The 12,433-nt window shown below is 42.4% G+C and overlaps 1 long non-coding RNA gene across 1 annotated transcript in view; it reads left to right on the forward strand.

The window, feature by feature from the left end:
• LOC137215053 (uncharacterized) overlaps window positions 1-12,433 on the forward strand; it is a 262,346-nt gene that overhangs the window by 193,313 nt on the left and 56,600 nt on the right. The window contains exon 12 of the long non-coding RNA XR_010939140.1: window positions 1,323-1,453. This is a non-coding gene — a long non-coding RNA (uncharacterized lncRNA). The remainder of the gene's footprint in view (window positions 1-1,322; window positions 1,454-12,433) is intronic.

Raw genomic sequence — 12,433 nt, forward strand, 5'->3', positions numbered from 1 at the left:
ATTATGTGAATAAATAAAATTGGGAAGTAGAATTAAGAATGCCCAGGAGAATAGAGCCACTTTCTACAGCATGGTCAGGGAAGGCCTCTTTGAGAAAACAACATTTGAGCAGAGACTTGAATGAGGAGAAGCAGTCATCTATGCGTGTGCTGAGGAAATCATTGCCAGCAAAGAAAAAATCAGTTTCAAGGACCCGAAGGTAAAAACACTTTTTTGTGAGTTCTAAGAACAGAGAGAAAGGGAACCCAAAAAGGAATCCCTGATCTTATCCCACTGCCAGGACTTCCTGGCAGGACCTTCTTTTTTGATATTCAGCAGTGGCCCTGGACAAGACCATGGCATCATCTCCTCCAGAAAAAAATGACAACTAAAATATCAGCATCCACTTATGATTCCTTTTCCAAAGTCCTGTTGGTAAAACTCCTGCCCTCCCTGTCCCAATTCAGGCTCATCTGAGACCTCTACCCTCTGAAGACCAACAGCAAGGCTTCGATTAGGCTGGATTGTTTCTGCAGACACCCCACAAAGAGAGCTGTCCTCTGGAAGGAAGTGCTGAAAAAATCTCTAAGGCTGAGTCAACACAGCAGGGAAAATCAATAAGCCAAGATCAATGGTATCCTAAGCCATGAATTAGGATACTATTTACAATTCTTTTTGCAAGATTAATTGTAGGCTCGCTTTTAAGTAACATGCCCTTTCTAATCAGAAGCATCACTGCCCAGAAGAAGATAATATGCTGGGGTTTCACATCTGGCATTCCACATAATTAAGATTTCACAGTTCAAACAACTGTTTGATATTTTATTCCTTAAACTGAAGCTGTTGATCAACTTAAACAGGACTGTGGACATGAATAGATACTCAGCAGGGATTTGGTGACATCACACATTCAGTTTCTAATGTTTCTCCCCAGTTTTCATGTCTCATACAAACTGGCTAAATCCATTTTGAGTGTTCACAGCCGTTAGATTCCCTAAGCATACCAGAAAATATCAAAGCTTCACAGATGCTCAACAAGCATCTTATGTTTCTCGAGCAATGAATGATGCAATAATAGGACTGCAAAAGAAGTAGAAAGGCCAGTCCTAGTGCTTAAAGAAGCATTAGGTCCTATAAGGGAAAGAAGCTCTGGAAATCAAGAGAGGCAGTATAGAGCAGTGGTTAAGAGCACAGATCTTGAGGTCCAAATCTTAGTTCTGTCCCTGAAAAGCTGCTTGACCTTACTCAGGTGATATCACGTCTCTAAATCTGCTTCCTCATCTGTAAACAAGGAGCAATTTCAGAAACTATCTATGATGATTCTTTTGCATTTTCCCCTCCAGATTGATTCTTCACCCTTCTCTGCCCAGCTCTCTGGCCCAGAAAGGTGATCTTCCACTCATGCTGCAGTTTCTACTTGTGTTTGGCTGATGCAAGGCAGCTGCAGGAGGATGGAGAGTGAGAGAAAAGAGAGGTCAGTGCATTTGTGCCTCTCCCCATCCCCTGAAGGAGTAATGTGGGTGAGTTTCTTCATCTCTGACAATAACTTCTGTTATGCAGCTCCCCTCCAATAGCTACAGATTCACTGAACTCTGGTATTATCCCTCCTTCTACTTGCATCTTCAGGCCAAGAGGATGCTTTAAGTTAGGTTCTCCAGGAAGCAGACTCTGAAATGAGATTCATGTGCAAGTAGTTTATTAGTAAGACTCAGGATCAACCCCTGTGGGGAAAGGAAGGAATCAGGATTGGGCAGAGAGAGTTTACAGTCTTAAAGATTTCTGCTGACTCTGTGGACACCTCTGAAGCTGGGACAGACCTTCAGAGTTGTCCCAAGGGGACCAGGCTCCTGTCCCTCTCATATAGATCAGACATTGGATACAGGTGGTTTTCTTCAGCCAAGGCAGTTCCCAGAGTGGTGGCTGCTAATGGCTGGCAGCTGGCAGCACTACCACCAGCTGCCTAGAATTTCTCCTGGCCTGATGAGGGACTTGGACAGAGCACTCTGCATCCACTACAGAGTGATGACAGCTTTCCTCCACTGTCAATGCCTTGGACATCCCCACTTAACTTTTTATTCCCACTCACATCTCTGTACATAGCCACTTACTTAAATTCCCTTTGAATTTCTATTGGTTTTGTTGGAACTCCGATGAATACAACCCCTCATCGGTTCATTGTGAGAGTTACACACAGTGCCTAGTGCACAGTCAGGATTCCATAAGCACTAATTATTATCCAGAAGTGAGTCCTAAACATTTTCTGGCAGTGAGCATTTCTCTACCCCAGGACTTCCATGAGTTAGTGGCCAGGTTGACAAGAAGTCCCTCAAGGGAGCCCAGTGGTGGGGTAACTTGAAGTTGAGGATGTTTTCCTAAAGGAGCTGATTTTGAGCAGGCTTTTAAGTGTCCAAAACAACGTGTTAGTTTAAGCTTATTCTATCAAAACAATGGATGCACTTCATTCATTCAAAGATGAAATTTGAAAGACATGACCCCTGCTCTCACAGAGTTTAAAGTCCAGGGGCAGAGAAAAAATATATAAGGAATCAAGCAAAACTGTAATTGCAAATTGTGGTACAGGCAATGAAGGAAATGTACTGTTTACAGAGAGAGAGAATAACAGGGACAAGGGAACTAAATAGACAGGTGGACAGGGAAGTCTGTAAGGAATCAACATTTAAGCTGAGATAACTAATGAATATGTTAGTCTCAGGGTCATGCTAGTTGGGGCAATCTACTCATAGTGCTCAGAAGGTGCAGAGAACCTGAGGTGACAGAGGAGCAGAGAGGACATGGGGGAGGGAATGGTCATGGAGGGCATGTGACATGAGGTAAGATCACAGAAGGAGGCAGGGACCAGGTTGCAGGGCCTTGTAAGCCATGACAGAGATGTGAGTTTTTCCTCCAAGTGCAATGGGAAGTCACTGGAAGGTATTAAGCAGGGAAGAGATATCACCTAATTTATGTTTATAAGAAATTGTGGTGACTATTATGTAGAAAAGGGACTAGGAATGGGCAGAGCAGATGATTTTGTATCAAAAGATCAGCGGCGATGGTTTGGACAAGCATGGTGGCATTGGATTTGGAGGGAAGAGGACAGGTTCAAGTTATATTTGGAATTGATAATTATCGGGGAACAAGGGGAGATAGAGAGGGAGAAAACAAGGACCATTCCCTGGCTTAAAAAATGAAGTGGCTGGTAGTGACATGTACTGGTTGGGAAACATGGCAGAAACGGGTCTGGGAGAGAAGTCAAAGGTTTCATTTTGCACATGAGTTTCAGATGTCTTCAGGCAGAGATGGCAAGCAGGTGGATCATAAGAGGCATCCAGCTTGGGAACGTGGGCATCAGTGGTGACCAGAAGGTATTGAAAACAGAAATGAATTAGATAAACTGGTAAAAGAGTGGAAAAGAAGATAGTAATTCCCCTAACCCAGGGAAATTCAACATTTAGAGGTTTAATTCAATATTTATTGAATATTATTTGTGTGCAAATCTTAAATGTTGCTGCATGAATTATTTTGTCATGCCTATTTCATGAATATTTCTATTTAAATTGTTCAACATTTTTCCTGGCTACAAATATAACTGTTTGCCTCTATATCTGAAATGTCTGGACCACTTCTGGCCTGCATGCCATATCCATACCTTTCATAGGTGACTATGAGTTGTTTAATGCCCTTGCAGGAAGTAGCAAACAACCATCTTCAGTGTGATGTTGAATGCCATAAGGAACAAGACCAAGGGGATTTCCAGACCAAGAGACACTATTTCTAGAGATACCCCACCGGCCAGAAGCCTCAGTGGTCATCTCTGGCTAAATTCCACCCCCCGGCCCCATATGGGTGTATGGCTCAGCTTGATAAGCTTTGGAGCTCTGTGCAAGTCAAAGCCTGTGGACCTTTCCTCCATTAGTGTTCCCCTTGCCAACAGACCCCAGTTTGTCTCAGATGTTCACACCATCTGGTTTCCGGAGAGATCCTGTAAGCAGAGCCACCTGTTTCTTGTTACAGTGTCATTAGAACAATTATGGCAAAGGTAAAACATGAACATGCATAAATCAAGTCTCTTTCGCACGGCTTTCCCACGGAGGGTATATACTGTCTTCTTGATAATTTTTCACTGACACCCTCTATCTCCAAGCTCCTAACTCCAGACCAGTCTGGAAATCAACCAAGTAACTCCCAAAATTCAATCAAAGACAATGTAAAAGCAGGTCCTAGAAGTGAGGGAAAAATACTTGGGGTGTAAGAAAAAAAATACTTGGGGTGCATTACCCCTCCCAGGAGCATTTGCAGCCTATAAGAGATCTTGCTAGGAAGCAATAAATGCGAAGACGTTAATTGCAGATGGAAGACTCTCAACCATCAACATGTAAGAAATTTGAGATCTAGAACACCATCTAATGCCAATTAATCACAACATTCAGGGACCACCGACTTTCCAATAAAAAATAGCCTCACATGCAAAGAACTCCTCTCCAAGAGCTGGGCCTGAGACATACAGACAAGTCAACATCCCGTCCATCTTAGAGAAATCAGCCTTTCAGGATACAGAAGGGGAAAAGGTAGGAAAAAGAGCTTATCTTTCTTTATCAGATACTTGAGATTTACAAGACATTTCTGACCACCCAGGAGGCCTCAGTGTATTAATTCTAGATTGGAATGGAATGATATGCAGAGCTTTCCACAAACATTTTGCTAGTGCGGTAGCCCTCCCTCCCGCCTCAATCTAGGCTGAGACCAAACACTAAAATATCCCAGGACCTAAGAGCAACCTGCTTGCCAATGGATAAATATTTGATACAAGTGTTTCCTTTTTTAAGAGATGGGTAATCAAATCAGGCCTGAATTATCCAGATTTCACACATTTTAGCATAAAATTAATTAGTTTGAAGAATTATGCAGTAGATAAACACACCAAACAGCTAGGCCTCCCCAGTTGCATGTTTACATTTTACACCCTGCTCCTTTCATTATCCCAAGGAGTTGCCTGTAGCATGACTTTCCCATTAAGGGAGAGGAACCTACCAAATAATTTCATTTTTATGTCTGCAGAGCTCCTGATAAACTGACAGAGGCATCGAAGCTCTCTAAACACATTTTATTTTCATTAAAAAGCTAATCTAAAACCAATCAACCAAGACATATATAGAATGGCTGCACAGAATAAAAATGTGTGGTTTCTCTAGAATACATGTTAAAACAAATCCACAGTAATTATTGAAGTAGACAATACCTGCTAAAGAGGATCTGACTTTAATGCAGTTGACACTGTAGTGTGTTTGCAGTAATGATGGACAGACTGTAAGCTTGCATCTGTCTCACTTATATTGCAACATTAGCAACATAGGTGTTTGTGTATAAATTGAATTACTCTTTGCAAATAACCCAAATATGAAAAGGATTCAAAACCCTGGAAGAATGAATCAAATCTCTCATTGCCCAACATAAATTGGTCACTTTTGTGGTCACTGCTGTGCCTGAATGAACCCAGAAGCATGTCAGAACCAGGCTAAATCTATGAAGGAAATTATTGATGAGAAATAGCAATGAGAAATGAGATATCAAACTGGGTGTTGGTGGTATTAATTGATAACTGGTAATAAAGAAAGAAAATATTAGTTCCCTTCATATCAGCAGAAGGGCTATGTGTGAACCCCCACAGTTAGTGACAAGCTTTCAATGATAGCTTTATTGTTGGTCATAATTTGCAAATGGAAGTGGTGAGTAGATCTCGAGCTCTGACATGGTAGAAGCAAGCACAGTTGTTGTGGCATGACCCCATATCCCACCAGCACTTGGCTACCGTGTCCCGCTCTTCCCAACTGTGCTCAGAATGGAACCCAGAATTCCTGGAAATGTTCCCGCATCAGCGCCTGGTATGAGGGCATTTACTCTATTTCCAGAATGGCTTAGCTAGGAGTGGAAAAGCCTCTAGCTAGTCAACGCAATCCATCCCCTTCATGACTGTGTTAACCACACAGGCATGTTTATGGAGCACTTATCCTCTCTGGGAGCAAGTCCTCCCAGCAGCAAATCACCGCAAGAGAAAGGACAAAGGGAAGCCATTTCTCCCTCTGAATATAGAGCCATTGTCACTCTGACAGACCCACACATCATTTCATTTGAGACCCAGCCGACTCTTTTGCTCTCCCTGGTTGCCATCATATAAAATAAAATAAAGGAAACCTCAGTGGAACAATTAACTGTCTGAATATATGAAATGCTTCAGAGGAAAGTAAGACCTTATAAACAAGTCTTCCCTTCACAGCACACTCTCCTCCTCGATTTCAGTGAATAAACGGAAATGTATTTTCCACCTCATAATTGGAACGAATATTTTATGTTCTGAAATGAAGCTAATGCATGCTATAAATAAAATCTGACTGTGCTTATCTCCCTATTTTTGGTAGCCTGTGTATCTCCCAGGAGCCTAGGAAAATTCCTGGCTGAACCAAGAACATCTGGCTCTGAGGATGGTAAGGATGGCACACCTGCTCTGTGGGCATAATGTGCCTCCTGAATCATTTTAGATGCCTTGGTCTGGAACATGTGGGCTCTCAAACCCAAGATCTATCTTGTAAAAAATAATAAAGGTAGGGACTTCCCTGGTGGCACAGTGGTTGGGAGTCCACCTGCCATTGCAGGGGACATGGGTTCGAGCCCTGGTCCTGGAAGATCCCACATGCCGTGGAGCAACTAAGCCCGTGCACCACAACTACTAAGCCTGCACTCCAGAGCCTCTGTGCCACAACTGCTGAAGCCCGCGCACCTAGAGCCTGTGCTTTACAAAGAAGAGAAGCCCCTGCTCTCCACAACTAGAGAAAGCCAGCACACAGCAATGAAGACCTAAAGCAGTCAAAAATCAAATTAATTAATTAATTTTTAAAAATTAAAGATATTTTTCATATCAAAAATCCAGATTTCTATCTTCTTTTAAAAAAAAGCATTTGTCAACACTGGGCCCACATTCCTTCTCAACTACAAAAAATGCTGGCTCCAGCTGACCTTGAGCCCTCCAGATGAAGAGTCCTGGGAACTCCCAACTGTCTTCCAGTGTCAGTTGTCCAATGCCAATTGCCATTTGTCATTACACTTATGCTATTGTAAGGATAAAAGGAAAACTGACATGTTTTTTGGTCCCCACCTCTCTGTCAAAACTGGTGAATAGGAAGGTAGTCTGAGGAAGTTGCCTGAGTCAATAAGATTGGAAAAGAGTTTATTCCTAAAATGTGGAATTCACCTACTAGTATCCTGCTTCATCACTTATGTCGCCTTTCTGGGGAAGTGCACATTTCTATTGGAGGAGACCTCACAAAGTGTGCTCTGACTCAGAACAGAAGGCACAGTCACCAACACACAACCTCTTGTCCATTGTCAGAGGCAGAAAGTACCAGGCAAGGCTGGGAGAGAAAGAAATGATTTCTAGTTCAGTCTTTCACCAAATTTAATACCCTTACCCTAAGCCAAGCTTCCTCTTTCACTCAGCTTAGATGTCTTATAGTTTATATAAAAGTACACTATGTGGTTCATGACTACTACAACTACACTGGTTAGTTGTTAGCTTCAACCAATCTTCCAAAGTTTGAATGGGTTGTTCTAGGTGTGAGGTGAAGAGAATGCAGCAGAGGGACAGAGAAATGCACTGGAAAATGGAGATACCAAAAATCCTTCTCTTCTGTACACTATGGTCTCAGGGGATCTAAAACAAAACAAATACAAGTGTGACTCCAGAGGGAGAATTCCTGGACTTGTTTTCCTAATTGGATAAAGCCTTCCAAATGAAGAGGCCTCCTGATACTGCTCCCTGCTCTTCTCTGTCTCCTAGTCACTTTTCATTGCTTCTTCCCTTCAAATCCAACTGATTGGATTGTCAACACTTTTGTCAAAAGCTAGAAGGCTGACATGTTGCCAGAGGAACTTAGATCATGAATCTCAAAGTAACTTAAATTACTTTTGCTGCTGGTAAAAATTAAACCCACATTTCTGGCACTGTCAGAAACAAAGCCTTCCTCTCAAAGCATGTGTTCTAAGCTTTATTGGAACTTATGTATGTAAGATTCATTGAATTTTTCCAGATGATGTGGAAATGGAGACTGGAGAGACTGGTGACCCATGGATGCTCCAAGGGGATGAGACTTGTAACTAATTGTTATAAGTTACCCAATTTTCCACTTCTCATATCAATTTCAGGACCACAAAACCATTATCTAGAGATGATTGGCCAGGCATGAAAATCAACAAGCCCACCCTGAAAATGAAAGTTAAAAAAAATGTATTAGAAGTAATTAATAAGGTATAACATACACCCATGCTGGTGTGTTATCTCTCAAAGAAATATGCTTAAAGGACATTTGCCTTTCCTCCAAGGCTTCCCAGACAGATCATGGAGCTTGACAGGTCATAACACTAGGACAACAGACAGGACCAGCTGGCTCAACACTTACTAATAGCATCAGGAAATGTATCAACTAGCTTTTGCTACATAGTAAATTAGCCCAAAGCTTACTGGCTTAGATCAACAAATGTTTATCATTTCTCATGATTCTGTGGCTGGCTGGGTGGTTCTTCTGGTCCAGATTAGGTTCGCTGATCTCTGCTGTACTCTATCATCTGTGGATGGTCTAGGATGGCTTCACTCAGGATGGAGACCAGTTCCACCCCATGTGGCCTCTCATCCTCCAGCAAGCTAGCTCAGGTTCATTCACATGGTGGCCTCAGGGGTCTAACAACAGCAAGAGATGGAGCTGCAATGCACAACTGTTTCTCAAATCTCTGCTTGTGTCACTTTTTGCTAATGTGCCATTGGCCAAAACAAGTTACATGGTGAATAAGGTCCATAATTTGTGGCCAGTTTTGCAATTTACCCTACGGAATTATTAGATTACCTGCTTAGGACTCGAAGGGAGTCAGACAATTGAAACATGAAATATCAAAAAATATTCAAAACAGAGGTAGGAAGAATTGTCAGAGTCTAAGGCTAGGTTTCCCCCAAAACAGACTGAGACAAAGATTCGGGTGCCAGTAGTATATTTGGGAGGAAATCTCAGATAACAGGGAAGCAGGGAAATGAAGAAGGTAAAGGGAAAAAGTGTGTTAGTGAGCAGGTTATCACTGTGAGCAACTGGGTGTCCCATCCCATTGGATACCTCTGGGAGATGATGTAGACAGCATGCCTTAGAATTCTCCAGCCCAATGGGCAAGAGTGCTGGAATATTGATACTCCTTTCTGCCCATTGTTAATTAAGGGATGCTCCAGGGGGCAAAAATTCCTAGAGCTTCTGGCCAGTCTGCATGTAACCCGAGCAGGTTAGTGGCCAAGAAAGCCCTCAGGCAAAGAGTAGGAAGTCCTGGGTAGAGTCAGCATGCAAGGATACAGGTAAGACATCGACAGCCTCTGCTATGGTGAAATGACCTGGATGAGGCAGTTGGGTTCACATCCCAGCTTCAGTACTTATGGTGTGGCCTTGGATAAGTTACTTCATCTCTCCATGCCTCAGTTTCCTCATAATAGTACCTACCTAGACTTAGGTAGTACCTAGACTTGTTAAGAGAGTTAAAGAGATTCTTCTATATAAAGTGTTTAGAACAATTCTTGGCCATGCTAAGTGTTAATGCTATTGTCACATAAATTTGTGTGTGTGTGTGTGTGTGTGTGTCAGGATCCACCAGAGCTTTCCTGCCTAGAGCAGACTGTGGTTCCAAGAAAGCATTTCAGTAACACAGAGGGAAAGAAATCCAAGAACATTCTTGCTCTCTGAGCTGAAATAATTAAACTCTTAAATACAGAAGCTAAGACCATTTTTATTAATAAGTTTTTAGCAGTAATGAAAAACAAGTTGCAGAGCATACGTAAATAAGTAGGAGAGAAAGCCTGATGCCAGGGGAGAAACTTAAATTAAATTTCAGTAGGAATCATCATCTCAGCATTTATATCCTGGAGCCAGGCAAGCTCACGAGATACAGTACAGGGGAGAGGGCTGCCAGGGCAGGGCGGCCACCTGTGCCCCATCTCCATCCCAGGGTAGTTAGCCTAGCTTTTCCCTCCTTTCCTTGATCCCTACAGGAACGTATCCACTGAGAGCTGGATACATTATCATCCACACATTTCAGCGTTTGCCCCATCGAACAGCTAAAGACTTAGAGGCTCTCCTAACACTGTTTGCATTAACTTGGGTTTATGAGAATTTGTTTGGGGTGAGAAGTCTGCAAAGAAGCCTAAGCCAGCCTCAGAACTGAAAACACTAAATAGACTATGAGAGGAGCCCGTCCTTCACAGCACATTTCCAGAGGTCTGCTGCCTGAAGCCTTTCCTGCTTTCACCCCACTTTCTCTGCACCCAGCCAGACTCCATGCAGTCAGAATCCCTGAGCAAATAGGACAACACATATGAAAATTTCAAAACATAATTAAAACTCATGTAATATATTAATTCAATGTGTTCACTGTTAGAGCTAGAAGGACTGAACTTGTCCAACAATTTGAAGGGGAAAATGTAGGCCCATCCTCTAATGACAAATTCTATGTTTCAAGCAAGCCCTAAAAACCTTATCAGCACTTTATGGGACCAGCAGTGAGCTCATCTTTTCATGCCTGTAGTTGACACCAGTTGTTCTGGCTGCCCATCATTCTTTCACCCTTCTTTTAATGAAGTGAACCTCTGGGTAATCATACCTCCCTCATTCTCACTCCATGTCAGTTGGGAAATATTGACCCAACCCCCCAGCCCCAGAGGATGACAATAATGGGCTTTAACCAAACAGCATATCCTTTCTTTTTGCCACAGTGATTGATTCTTGGATGGGCATTAGACCTAAATCAGGTCAGTGAAGGTCAAGCCTAAAATTTCTCTTCAGCTACCTCTTTTCTGCTGTAAATGCAAAGAAAGCTGTAGCTCTTGAATTAGTGACAGTCATCTTGAAGCCATGAGGAAAGAACCATCAAGAGAATGGAGCCAACATCAATGAAGTTGAGCCAAGAAATAAACAAAGAAAGTATATCCTGGGCATACTGTCTGAGGCTGGATCAAACTATCCCTGAAGGGAGACTAACTCTGTATTTTTCAATTACACAAGCCAATGAATTCTCAGTATTGCTTAAACCAGCCTGGTTTTTAATATGTACCAAAATATATACCTGAAATAGAAGACCCTTCTGGATTAAGTCCTCTATGTCACTGCCCATCTTTTCTCCCTCTCCTTGTATAACTGCTGAGATAGAACTGCAGGGAACAACAGTTCAGCCATTCCCAAACAGTGTGTAAGACTCCATGAGCATGGTGCTAACCGTAAAGTCCCCTTCCTTATAAAATGGAGAGAGTAGAATCTACCTTACTGAGTTGTTTTGAAGATTAAAGAAGGTATTGTGCATAAGTTGCTCTGCACATTGCATAACACATATTACGTATGCAGCACATTTTTCTTTCATTATCCAAAGGCACTGTTCTACTGCATCCCCATCATGTGACAACGGCTCTGACTTCAATCACAGTAAGTTACAAGTGAAAAATAAGAATTAAGATTGAGCCACAAATAAGCAATCTACAGGGACGGGCAAATGAGGAAATGCCCTTGAGCACAATATTACCTTTTCCATGAGTGTCAATCCTGGCTCCTTGAAGCTGAGAAGTTAAAGGCTGGCATTGCCATGGAACAGCTGGGGTTTTTTTGTTTTTTTGCGGGGTAGGGGAGAGAGGACTTTGAAACTTGGCAAATTTCCAGAACTTTGGTTTTACTGACTTCTATTCCTCTCTCCCAATGTCCCTGAAAATTCCTTCTCCTACCCTTCCCTAGTTGAAGAAGTACCTAAGCAGTTATCACCACCCTTCAGATGGCCTTAGCCAGACAGGAAGAGTGATGCCTTTCTTGAGTGTCAGGGGCTAAAGGAGTTTGTGCACTCCAGGGTTCTGATGCTAACCTCTCTCTGCCTGTCCTTTTCAAGTTGCTCCCCCTTCTCTTCAGGAGATACCAGAGTCCACAGATGTTGCCTCACACCTCCTGCCCATCCCAATGTTCTTCTTTCCTCCAGAGGCCTCTTCTGGCCCCAGGACATACAATAACTGCCCCTGCATTGATCACTAAACACTTCACTATATACCACTCGACACAGTGAGTTTATAGTAGTGTCTAACTTACCTCCTGGGGAAAGAGACCATGTCCTCTACGTGTTTGTATTTTAGGAGCTTAAAGAGTAAAATTTCCATGTGTCTTAACATCATAAAGTCACCATTTTCTGAGTCTCAGCAAATCCTCTATCATCATCATCACTATCATTTACCATCATCAAAACCACATCCACTTGGGTTTCCCAGAAAAACCACTTTCCTACCAGCTCTAAGTGAAAACATCTCTTTCAAATTCTATTTGCTTTGACCCGCTATGCAAAGATCATAGATTAACCCAACTACTTTACTTAACTACTTGACCAAATAAAACTTTTACACTTTCACAAG

This window comes from Pseudorca crassidens, chromosome 20, assembly GCF_039906515.1.
Source record: "Pseudorca crassidens isolate mPseCra1 chromosome 20, mPseCra1.hap1, whole genome shotgun sequence".
Classification (NCBI taxonomy): Eukaryota; Metazoa; Chordata; class Mammalia; order Artiodactyla; family Delphinidae; genus Pseudorca; species Pseudorca crassidens.